The sequence below is a fragment of the Gopherus flavomarginatus genome, chromosome 4, assembly GCF_025201925.1.
Source record: "Gopherus flavomarginatus isolate rGopFla2 chromosome 4, rGopFla2.mat.asm, whole genome shotgun sequence".
NCBI lineage: Eukaryota > Metazoa > Chordata > Testudines > Testudinidae > Gopherus > Gopherus flavomarginatus.
Genome location: NC_066620.1, coordinates 95779731 through 95793077, shown reverse-complemented (window position 1 = coordinate 95793077; position 13347 = coordinate 95779731). Strand labels below are relative to the sequence as shown.

At 44.5% G+C, this 13347-nt stretch overlaps 1 protein-coding gene across 1 annotated transcript in view; it reads left to right on the top strand.

Moving 5' to 3' along the window:
* FNDC1 (fibronectin type III domain containing 1) overlaps nt 1-13347 on the top strand; it is a 130183-nt gene that overhangs the window by 2806 nt on the left and 114030 nt on the right. The window lies entirely within an intron of this gene.

Sequence of the window (13347 nt, the reverse complement as noted above, 5' to 3'; positions counted from 1 at the left end):
TAAATCTACTTCTTAGAGCTCAATAGCACATTAGGTGTCTTAGTTATTAATTTCTCCCCTATGAACAGCTTAGATATTTGATCTACTTCATATCAGGAAACTCAGTCCTGCACTGCATGAGGGAATGAACTGTTGTTCTTTTTCTCTGGTAGCCTTCAGAGGACACTAACAGCAATACAGCAGCACGACACATCTTGTCAACCTTCGCATTGTACAGTTAGCTATGGTAGCTACTGTGCTTTCCCTCCCCATGAAGGAACATATAGAGTTTTTACAACAATGGAAAACAGTAGCAATGATGAGTAGCTGCTAGATGGGAGATTTAGGGCTTCCCAGTGTAATTTGAGCTAAGTTTTATTAATTTTGGACTATGATTGCTTTCTTTATTCACAAGGGAGATCTTTTTTTAGCTTCTGTGTCCTAAATAAGTAGTAATTTTTGGAGAGAAGTATTAACTCTGGAGGTGCGAGGAATTAAACACTGACTATACAACACAATTTTGAAGATGGGTTCATTTATTTTTCTCTGCTTATTAGAGTCCCAACTTTGTTGCTTGCCCCTGTATTCATAATCCAAATTTTGGCTATATCCTAGACACTTCTGCAGTTACTGAAGAGCATTTTGACTTCACTTGCACAGGTTAAGAGATGATGGTCTAGTCCTCCAAGGAAGTGAGATGTAGATGTTAAGCCCCTACTTTATGGAGAATCCAGTTTAATTCTTTTATACTAAACTAATTTTGAAAACTGTAATAACAAACATGTATTTGGTGTACAGTAGTTAAATATTCAATGACACTGGCTCAAAACCCATTTCTCTATCCAGTGATGACAATCCCAAATGTGCAAAAATCATGACTCAGGTCCCCAAAATTATATGATTGACTTAGAAATATGATTTTTAAAATAATAAATGTTGGATTCTTTTTCTTTACCTTCTGATTTTTGAGCCTTAGTGTTCATGTTTTCATGTTCTCAAGGTAGTCTATAGATTTACTTTTTTAAAATAATTGAAATCTGGGATTTTCCTGCAATCACTTGACTCCAGGAACCAGGGCTTTAAGAAAAACATAAAATATAGACTCATAGACTCTAGGACTGGAAGGGACCTCAAGAGGTCATCGAGTCCAGTCCCCTGCCCTCATGGCAGGACCAAATATTGTCTAGACCATCCCTAATAGCCATTTATCTAACCTACTCTTAAATATCTCCAGAGATGGAGATTCCACAACTTCCCTAGGCAATCTATTCCAGTGTTTAACTACCCTGACAGTTAGGAACTTTTTCCTAATGTTCAACCTAAATCTCCCTTGCTGCAGTTTAAGCCCATTGCTTCTTGTTCTATCATTGGAGGCTAAGGTGAACAAGATTTTTCCCTCCTCCTGATGACACCCTTTTAGATACCTGAAAACTGCTATCATGTCCCCTCTCAGTCTTCTCTTTTCCAAACTAAACAAACCCAATTCCTTCAGCCTTCCTTCATAGGTCATGTTCTCAAGACCTTTAATCATTCTTGTTGCTCTTCTCTGGACCCTCTCCAATTTTTCCACATCTTTCTTGAAATGCGGTGCCCAGAATTGGACACAATACTCCAGCTGAGGCCTGACCAGTGCAGAGTAAAGCGGAAGAATGACTTCTCGTGTCTTGTTTACAACACACCTGTTAATGCATCCCAGAATCATGTTTGCTTTTTTTGCAACAGTATCACACTGTTGACTCATATTAAGCTTGTGGTCTACTATGACCCCTAGATCTCTTTCTGCCATACTCCTTCCTAGACAGTCTCTTCTCATTCTGTATGTGTGAAACTGATTGTTCCTTCCTAAGTGGAGCACTTTGCATTTATCTTTATTGAACTTCATCCTGTTTACCTCAGACCATTTCTCCAATTTGTCCAGATCATTTTGAATTTTGACCCTGTCCTCCAAAGCAGTTGCAATCCCTCCCAGTTTGGTATCGTCCGCAAACTTAATAAGCGAACTTTCTATGCCAACATCTAAATCGTTGATGAAGATATTGAACAGAACCGGTCCCAAAACAGACCCCTGCGGAACCCCACTTGTTATACCTTTCCAGCAGGATTGGGAGCCATTAACAACTACTCTCTGAGTACGGTTATCCAGCCAGTTATGCACCCACCTTATAGTAGCCCCATCTAAATTGTACTTTCCTAGTTTATCTATAAGAATATCATGCGAGACCGTATCAAATGCCTTACTAAAGTCTAGGTATATCACATCCACCGCTTCTCCCTTATCCACAAGGCTCGTTATCCTATCAAAGAACGCTATCAGATTAGTTTGACATGATTTGTTCTTTACAAATCCATGCTGACTATTCCATATCACCTTACCACCTTCCAAGTGTTTGCAGATGATTTCTTTAATTACCTGCTCCATTATCTTCCCTGGCACAGAAGTTAAACTAACTGGTCTGTAGTTTCCTGGGTTGTTTTTATTTCCCTTTTTATAGATGGGCACTATATTTACCCCCTTCCAGTCTTCTGGAATCTCCCCCGTCTCTCATGATTTCCCAAAGATAATAGCTAGAGGCTCAGATACCTCTTCTATTAACTCCTTGAGTATTCTAGGATGCATTTCATCAGGCCCTGGTGACTTGCAGGCATCTAACTTTGCTAAGTGATTTTTTATTTGCTCTTTTTTTATTTTATCTTCTTAAACCTACCCTTTTCCCGTAAACATTCACTATATTAGACATTCCTTCAGACTTCTCAGTGAAGACCGAAACAAAGAAGTCATTAAGCATCTCTGCCATTTCCAAGTCTCCCGTTACTGTTTCCCCCTCCTTACTGAGCAGTGGGCCTACCCTGTCCTTGGTCTTCCTCTTGCTTCTAATGTATTGATAAAAAGTCTTCTTGTTTCCCTTTATTCCCATAGCTAGTTTGAGTTCATTTAGTGCCTTTGCCTTTCTAATCTTGCCTCTGCATTCATGTGTTATTTGCCTATATTCATCCTTTGTAATCTGACCTAGTTTCCATTTTTTATACGATGCCTTTTTATTTTGTAGGTCACGCAAGATCTCAAGGGTAAGCCAAGGTGGTCTTTTGCCACATTTTCTATCTTTCCTACCCATCGGAATAGCTTGCTTTTGGACCCTTAATAGCGTCTCTTTGAAAAACTGCCAACTCTGCTCAGTTGTTTTTCCCCTCAGTCTTGATTCCCATGGGACCTTACCTATCAGCTCTCTGAGCTTACCAAATTCCACCTTCCTGAAATCCATTGTCTCTATTTTGCTGTACTCCCTTCTACCCTTCCTTAGAATTGCAAACTCTATGATTTCATGATCACTTTCACCCAAGCTTCCTTCTACTTTTAAATTCTCAACAAGTTCCTTCCTATTTGTTAAAATCAAGTCTAGAACAGCTTTCCCCCTAGTAGCTTTTTCAACTTTCTGAAATAAAAAGTTGTCTGCAATGCAGTCCAGGAACTTATTGGATAGTCGGTGCCCTGCGGTGTTATTTTCCCAATATATATCTGGATAGTTGAAATCCCCCATCACCACCAAATCTTGGGCTTTGGATGATTTTGTTAGTTGTTTGAAAAAAGCCTCATCCACCTCTTCCACCTGATTAGGTGGCCTGTAGTAGACTCCCAGCATGACATCACCCGTGTTTTTTACCCCTTTTAGCCTAACCCAGAGACTCTCAACACTTCCATCTCCTATGTCCATCTCCACCTCAGTCCAAGTGTGTACATTTTTAATATATAAGGCTACACCTCCTCCCTTTTTCCCCTGTCTATCCTTCTTGAGCAAACTATACCCATCCACACCAACATTCCAGTCGTGTGTATTATCCCACCAAGTTTCAGTAATGCCAACAATGTCATAGTTGTATTTATTTATTAGCACTTCCAGTTCTTCCTGCTTATTACCCATACTTCTTGCATTTGTATATAGGCATCTAAGATACTGGTTTGATCTTGCCTCCCAGCTTTGCCCTGACCCTCCTTCCTCACTGCCATTATAGCCCGTGCTCCCTCCTGTTTCCAACCCATCTCCCAGGTCATGTTCCCCACTTACCTGTGAGGTTTGCTCACCTGTCCCCGTCGAACCTAGTTTAAAGCCCTCCTTACTAGGTTAGCCAGTCTGTGCGCAAATAAGGCCTTTCCCCTCTTCGAAAGGTGAACGCCATCTGTGCCTAGCAGTCCTTCCTCGAATAGCAAACTAATTTTAGAGAGAATATAGAGAGATTTGCAATAGAATCACAGGATTGGAAACCCTGTAGATCAGAATAATTCCTCCTACAATATTATATTTTGTATTTCACTTCTCATTTCTTTGACCCCAATTCAGCAAGTTACTTAAGCATGTATCAGAGGGGTAGCCGTGTTAGTCTGGATCTGTAAAAGCAGCAGAGAGTCCTGTGGCAGCTTATAGACTAACAGACGTTTTGGAGCATGAACTTTCATGGGTGAATACCCACTTTATCGGATGCATGTAGTGGAAATTTCCAGGGGCAAATATATATATGCGAGCAAGAAGCAGGCTAGAGATAACGAGGTTAGTTCAATCAGGGAGGAGGAGGCCCTGTTCTAGCAGTTGAGGTGTGAAAACCAAGGGAGGAGAAACTGGTTTTGTTGTTGGCAAGCCATTCACAGTCTTTGTTTAATCCTGAGCTGATGGTGTCAAATCTGCAGATGAACTGAAGCTCAGCAGTTTCTCTTTGAAGTCTGGTCCTGAAGTTTTTTTGCTGCAGGATGGCCACCTTAAGATCTGCTATTGTGTGGCCAGGGAGGCTGAAGTGTTCTCATACAGGTTTTTGTATATTGCCATTCCTAATATCTGATTTGTCTCCATTTATCCTTTTCTGTAGAGACTGTCCAGTTTGGCCGATGTACATAGCAGAGATGCATTGCTGGCATATGATGGTGTATATTACATTAGTGGACGTGCGAATGAACCAGTGATGGTGTGGCTGATATGGTTAGGTCCTGTGATGGTGTCGCTGGTGTAGATATGTGGGCAGAGTTGGCATCGAGGTTTGTTGCATGGATTGGTTCCTGAGTTAGAGTTACTATGGTGCAGTGTGCAGTTACTGGTGAGAATATGCTTCAGGTTGGCAGGTTGTCTGTGGGTGAGGACTGGCCTGCCACCCAAGGCCTGTGAAAGCAGATCTACAACCCATCCTGGACAATGATCCCTCCCTGAATGAACTAACCTCGTTATCTCTAGCCTGCTTCTTGCTTGCATATATATATACCTGCCCGTGGAAATTTCCACTACATGCATCCGATGAAGTGGGTATTCACCAAAATGTCTGTTAGTCTATAAGGTGCCACAGGACTCTTTGCTGCTTTTACTTAAGCATCTGAGCTCTGAGTGGTCCCATTGAAGTCAATGAGACTACTCAGTTTCTTAAAGTTAGCCATATGATCAAGTCCCTTGCTGAACTGGGATCTTTATTGCTAGAAAATCTGCAGGAAGTCGCAATCTCTGATTTTAGGAGAGCACTCACTAATACTGTTCATCACACGCTTGAAGCCATGAAACTCTGTTTGGGACATCATAACTTTCTTGCTGTGGGAATAATGATGATGTCAGGTATAGAGGATTATGATATCAAGTGAAGATTAAGTAGCAGAAGCAGATAAACTCTTCACAAAAAAAAATTGTGGCCAATATTTTCAAATTTAGGGGCCTAAATTAGGCCTCAAAATTCATATTTATGCACCTAAGTAAAAGTGGCCTGATTTTCAGTAGCCAGATGAATCAAGGTGAGTTATATGTTCTCACCAATCTTGGAAATTAGGCCACTGCTATTTATGTGGTTCAGCATGGATTTAGATGCCTACATTTTAAAATGTTGGCCTATACTTGAAGGAAAATGGCCCGGATCCTAAATATCTTTGAGGAGTTAGATCAATATCCCTAAGTAATAGTGAATTCCTGGGAAAAAACCCAAAACAAAAATATATGGCGCACAAGATGATATAAACAGATTGGTTTTCTTTAAAAAAAAATCATTTAATTATTACAGAGCCAAGAATTAAATTTTAACTATGTTGTAAGAAAATCAATCTAACCTTCTCCCGACACTAATCAGTAGGGAAAAAGAGCCCAGAGGAACTTCCATATAAAACCAAGTATATATTAGAATGTAGTTTGGAGAAGTCCTTTATTTTAAATCACTCCTTTTCTGCTTGAAACTTGATCATCAAAGCCCAGCTCTTCATAAAACAAGGTTTATTACCCTTTCAGGACTGTGGAGCTTGTTCATATTTTGTCATTCCATACAGCTGTTTTACCATTACTCAGGGTATGTCTACATCTACAATTTTGCAGCGCTGGTTGTTACAGCTGTATTAGTACAGCTGTATAGGGCCAGCGCTGCAGAGTGGCCACACTTACAGCAACCAGCGCTGCAAGTGGTGTTAGATGTGGCCACACTGCAGCGCTGTTGGGCGGCTTCAAGGGTGGTTCGGGGAACGCGAGAGCAAACCGGGGAAGGAGACCAGCTTGCCCGCGGTTTGCTCTCGCGTTCCCCGAACCCCCGAGCAAGCAGGTCTCCTTCCCTGCGGTTTGCAGGGGGGTTCGGGGAACACGAGAGCAAACCGGGGAAGGAGACCAGCTTCGCCGCGGTTTGCTCTCGCGTTCCCCGAACCCCCCTGCAAACCGCAGGGAAGGAGACCTGCTTGCACGGGGGTTCGGGGAACGCGAGAGCAAACCGGGGAAGGAGACCAGCTTCGCCGCGGTTTGCTCTTGCGTTCCCCGAACCACCCTGCAAACCGCAGGGAAGGAGACTTGCTTGCTCGGGGTTCGGGGAACGCGAGAGCAAACCGGGGAAGGAGACCAGCTTGATTACCAGAGGCTTCCTCAGGTATGCTGGGATACCTGCTTATTCCACGGAGGTCAAGAAAAGCGCTGGTAAGTGTCTACACTTGATTACCAGCGCTGGATCACCAGCGCTGGATCCTCTACACCCGAGACAAAACGGGAGTACGGCCAGCGCTGCAAACAGGGAGTTGCAGCGCTGGTGATGCCCTGCAGATGTGTACACCTCCTAAGTTGCAGCGCTGTAACCCCCTCACCAGCGCTGCAACTTTGTGATGTAGACAAGCCCTCAGTCTTAATGTCTTTTGGTCATCCCACAGTAATCCTTATTCCTATAGTCCAACAGCCCTTTTTGGATCTTGTGTTCTTCTGGAATTAAGCAGACTGTTTTTCAAAGGTTTCTTGGAGGGTGTAAGTGGGCACAGACTCACCGCTGTGGCGCTTCCTGCTGGTCGTCTCGGGGAATTAGCTCTTTTCCAGCCTGCAGAGTGCCCTCTGCAGTGTCTGCTTGTAGCTGGCCCCGTGTCCCTCTTAGACCCTGGTGCTCCTTTGCCCTGGGGCTGCCCTCTGGCAATACCCCACCAGTCTCTATGGGTCTCCCCTCTCTGGGAAATCCCTCTATCCTCACCTTGCCTCAGTCTTGGGCTACTGCCAGTCATCATCTAGCCTCCGTGCACTGGGCAGAGTGCAGTGTAAAAGCCACTCATCATAGGCAAGGGTTTTTTTTTGGACCTGCTGCCTCTGCCTATCCGTTGACTGCCTGCTGCAGCCCAAGTACCTAATTGGCCTTCTACTAGGCACACAGAGGATATCCTTCTTGGGGAGAGAACCCCAGTTAATAGGAAGAGAAAGGGAATAGTAATGGGGGATTTGATTTTTAGAAATGTAGATAGCTGGGTTTGTGATGACCAGGAGAACCACATGGTGAACTACCTACCGGGTGTGACATCCAGATAGATTTATGTGCAGTGCAGGGGAGGAACTGGTGGTAGTAGTATATGAAGATACCAGTGACATAGGGAAAGGTAGGAGAGAGGTCCTGGAGGCCAAGTTTAGGCTGTTAGGTAAGAGATTAAAGTCCAAGACCTCCATGGTTGCATTCTCTGAAATGCTTCCAATTCCACGCACAGGCAGGGCCAGTGCAACCACTAGGCGAACTAGGCAGCCGCCTAGGGCGCCAAGTGGTTGGGGCCGTCAAAAAGCATGCTCAGGGGAGATGGTGGAGTGGAGATGAGCTGGGGCAGGGGGGCGCGGGGAGGACTACCCACAAGCAAGTAACAGGGGGCGTGCAGGGGAACTGCTCCCCGCCCCAGCTCACCTCCGCTCCACCTTCTCCCCGGAGCATGCCTCCTCTGCTCTAATTCTCCTTCCCTCCCAGGCTTGTCATGCCAAACAGCTGATTGGCGCTGCAGCCTGGGAGGCAGGAGAAGTGGAGTGGTGCTGGCATGCTCAGGGGAGAAGGCAGAGCGGAAGCGAGCTGGGCCAGGCAGCTGCTGCAGGGGGGGTGCCGCAGGGTGGAGGGGGGGCAGGGAGCTGCCACAGGGCTGGGAGCTGCCGCAGGGGGTGCTCCTTGGGTGGAGGCGGGGTGGGGCGGGGAGCTGCTGTGGGGGGGCACTGCAGGGCTGTGAGTTGCCACCGAGGGGGCTCCCCGGCCCTTCCCCTGGCCCCCGCCGCTGCTCTGCCCCAACCCCGCCTCTTCCTGCCCCTGCTTCACCCCAGCCCCGCCCCGCCCCCACTCCCCTGAAGACTGCAACCAGGCCCGACCCTGCGCTCACCACATGGTAAGTGGAGCAAACCTGCCCCAGCCTGGTCTGCTCCCCTGGCTCCCAGCGGCGCCACTGGTGAGTGCTGGGGGGCGGTTCCCCCCCAAGCCTAGAAGCCAGGGGAGCAGAGCAGGCTGGGGGCCCAGGCCTCCACGCAGGGAAGCGGGGCTGGCCTGCGGGAAGTGGAGTGACCCGGCGCCAGCCCCAGCCCCAGCCCCAGCCCCAGCCTGCTCTGCTCCCCTGGCTCCCAGGCTTGGGGGGAGGGGGGAACTTCCCCCCCACACTCACTGGTGGCGCTGCTGGGAGCCAGGGAGGCAGAGCAGGCTGGAGCCAGGTCACTCCACTTCCCGTAGGAAGTGGCCAGCCCCCCTCCCCTCCTCTCTCTTCCCCTCTCATCCCCCATGGAGGCCTGGGACCAGCATTCCCCTCCGGTGGAGACCTGGGGCGGGGCCCCACAAAGCCCCCCTGAGGGGGGGAGCTGTGTAGGGCACCAAAATAGCTAGGGACAGCCCAGGCTCCCTGGGCTGGAGGTGGGGGCGCAAGGTGGAAGTTTTGCCTAGGGAGCAAAATGTCCTTGCACTGGCCCTGTGTGCAGGGCCACTTAGACAAGCAGAACTGCAGGATCTCAATGCATGGATGAGACAGTGGTATAGGGAGGAGGATTTTAGATTTATGGAACTGGGGAACTTTTGGGGAAAGGGCTAGCCTATACGGAAGAATGGGCTCAACCTAAACCAAAACAGAACCATATTGCTGGCATGTAAAATTAAAAAGTTTGTAGAGTATTTTTTAAACTAAGGGCAGTGGGAAAGCAGACAAGTATAGAGGAACACATGGTTTATGGGATTAATTCATTAAGGAAGGAACTCTATATCCTAGTAAGGAGAGTAAGAAAGAAGTTGTCTAAGTACAGGTAGGAGGACTTAGTGGAGAACGGTCAAATGTAAGAGAGTCCCATTTAAATATTACATGTAAAGGCAAGCAAATGAATATTGATGAAATTGTGTACAAGTGCTTGTATACAAGTGCTAGAAGTCTAAAGACTAACATAGGTGAAGTAGAGTGCTGGCTTAAAGAGGCTATTGATATAATAGGCATTGCAGAAGCTTGGTGGAATGATGATAATCAATGGGTCACAGGAATACCAGGGTACAAAATATATATGAATGACAGAGTAGATTGTGCTGGTGGGGGAGTGGCACTATGGGGGAAAGAAAGCATAGAGTCAAATAAAGTAAACATCCCAAATGAATCAATGGACCATAGAATCTCCATGGATAGAAATTCCATGTTTGAACAGCAAGAGTATAGTAGTAGCAATATCCTGCGGACCACCTGATCAGGATGGTGACAGTGATTGTGAAATTCTCAGAGAGATTAGAGAGAGGTTTCAAAGGCAGAAAACACAATACTAATGGGGGATTTCAACTATTCCCATACTGACAAGGTACACATCCCCTCAGAACAGGATGCAGAGATAAAATTTCTAGACAGCATTAATGACTGCTTCTTGGAGCAGCTAGTCCTGGAACCCACAAGGGTTGATTTAGTCCTAAGCGGCACACAGGATCTGGTCCAAGAGGTGAATATAGCAGAACTGCTCAGTAATAGCAACCATAATGTAATTAACATCTTTGTGGAGGAAAAATGCCAAAGAAACCCATTACAGCAGAATTTAACTTTAAAATGGAGGACAACACAAAAATGAGGAAGCTAGTTCAATGGAAATTAGAAGGAACAGTCACAAGGTTGAAATGCTTGCAAACTGCATGGAGACTATTTAAAAACACCATAATAGAGGTTCAAACTAAATATATACCCCAATTCAAAAAACAACAAAGAAGAGCCACCGTGGCTAAACAGCAGAGAAAAAGAGGCAGTTAGAGGCAAAAATTCTGTAAGAAATGGAAGTCAATTCTTAATGAGGAAAATAGAAAGGAGCATAAACTCTGGCAAGTCAAGTGTAAAAGTATAATTAGGCATGCCAAGAAACACTTTGAAGAGCAACTAGTTAAAGGTGCAAAACCAGCAATTTTTTAAAAGTACATCAGAAGCAGGAAACCTGCCAAACAATAAATGTGGGTCACTGGACAACCAAGCTGCTAAAGGAGCACTCAGGGAAGACAAGGCCCTTGCAGAGAAGCTAAATTAATTCTTTGTAGTGGTCTTCACTGCAGAGGATGTGGGGGAGATCCCCACACTCAACCCATTCTTTTTAGGTGACAACTCTGAGGAACTGTCCCAGAGTGAGATGTTAATAGAGAAGATTTTGAAACGAATTGATAAATTAAATAGTAATAAGTCACCAGGACCAGATGGTATTTACCCCAGAGTTCTGAAGAAACTCAAATATGAAATTGCAGAACTACTAAATGGGGTATGTAAACTATCGATTAAATCAGCCTCTGTACCAGATGACTGGAGGATAGCTAACACTTATGTTTTAAAAAAGGCTCCAGAGGAAATCCTGGCAATTATAGGCTGGTAAGCCTAACTTTAATTCCAGGCAAATTGGTTGAAACCATAGCAAATAGCAGAATTATCAGAAACATAGCTAAATGCAATATGTTGGGGAAGAGTCAACATGGCTTTTGTAAAGGAAAATCATGCCTCACCAATCTATTGGGATTCTTTGAGGGTTACAAAGCATGTGGACAAAGGTGATCCAGTGGATATAGTGTACTTGGACTTTCAGAAAGCCTTTGACAAGGTCCCTCACCAAAGTCTCTTAAGCAAAGTAAGCAGTTATGGGATAAGAGGGAAAGTCTTCTCATGGATCAGTAACTGGTTAAAAGATAGGAAACAAAGTGTAAGAATAAATGGTCAGTTTTCACTGGGAGAGAGGTAAATAGCGGGGTCCTCCAAGGATCTGTACTGGGACCTGTGCTGTTCAACATACTCGTAAATTATCTGGAAAAGGAGGTGAACAGTTAGGTGTCAAAATTTGTAGAAGATACGAAAGTACTGAAGATAAGTCCAAAGCTGACTGTGAAGCATTACAAAGGGATCTCACAAAACTGGGTCATTGGGCAAGCAAATGCCAGATGAAATTAATGTTGATAAGTGCGAAGTAATGCACATTGGAAAACATAATCCCAGCTATACATACAGAATGATGGGGTCTAAATTAGCTGTTAGCACTCAAGAAAGAGATCTTGGAGTCATTGTGAATAGTTTCCTGAAAACATTTGCTCAATGTGCAGCAGCAGTCAAAAAAAGTTAACAATGTTAAGAACCAATAGGAAAGGATAGATAATAAGACCATAAATATCAAACTGCTACTATATAAATTCCTAGTATGTCCACACCTTGAATATTGCATGCAGTTCTGGTCACCCATCTTAAAAATACATATTAGAATTTGAAAAGGTACAGAGAAGAGAAACAAAAACGATTATAAGTTTGGAATAGCTTCCACACACGGAGAGATTAAAAAATTGAGACTGTTCAGTTTAGAAAATAGATGACTAAAGGGGGATGTGTTAGAAGTCTATACAACCAGGAATTGTGTGGAGAAAGTGAATCGGAAGTATTATTTACCCCTTCTGTGATGCTACACCCCATGTTCTTCATAGAAATATTATGATATGAATATGGCATAACTAAGATGTTTCGTGCAAGATGGGTCATATACGGTATCATTGGATAGGTTATGTTTTACTGAATATGATTATCCTATTTGTATACTTGTATCATTTCTGTATCTGAAGTTAGAAATATTGACTATGTAACAGTTACATCTGTGGTTACACTGCCCACCAGACAGTGTACAATCAGCCTGGATGAGCCAGGAGGAAAGACAATGGGTCTTTGAAGATGTTGATCGCTCGTCTTCCTGGAGTTCCTTCCTGTGGATGTTCCAAAAAAACCCCTTGTCTCATGGCTGCTTTAACACTGCAAGGTCATGTGATAATGTCACTTGGTATGGAGTACCACCTTGGACACTGCTGGTATTTTTCCATTGGAAACAAAGGATTCCTCCTTTATGTAAATCCTATTTAAGGCTGGAAAGTGAGTCAACCAGGGCTCTTCTCCACAGCCTCTCCACCCAAGAAGGAAGACTGCTGAAAACACCTGAAGAAACTAAAAATAACTAAGCCGGAGAAAGGCAAGGGCTGAGCCTAGCCTGAGACAGGGGTCTAGCCTGTGAAGAGAAATAACTAGAACTCTGAACTGCAGAAAGACTGCAACCTGCCTAAAACAACATTTAGGATGAGAAATTACTATTTGTAATCTGTTTCTTTAGTGTATTAACTTTAGTTTGCGTGTTTTGTTTTATTTGCTCAGTTATCTGCTTTGTTCTGTTTGCTATCTCTTATAATCACTTAAAATATACCTTTTGTAGTTAATAAACTTATTTTTTGTTTATTTCAAAACCCAGTTTGTGCAATTCATATATTTTTGGGGGGGAGAGGGGAGAGCTGTGCATATCTCCCTCCACATTGAGTTAGGTGGCAGTTTTTATGACCTTGTGCTGTACAGATCTCTATATACAGCGCAAAACAATATTATTTTGGGTTTACACTCCAAAGGAGTTGTGCATGTGAGTTGTGGGTAAATCCCTGAGCTGAATCCTCCTACACAGAGCTGATTTGAGTCTGTGTCTGCAGCTGGGTCTGGCCTTACCTGCATGTGTGCTAGAGAAGGCTTGAGGGCCTGGCACAGCAAAGGCAGGGTGAGAAAGCCCAAGCTGGTGGACCGGGTGGGTTCAATGGGACCCCAGTATAACAGACACACCGGACGGGGGTGGGAGGGCAACCCATCACACCTTCACTAGCAGAAGAACTAGGGGT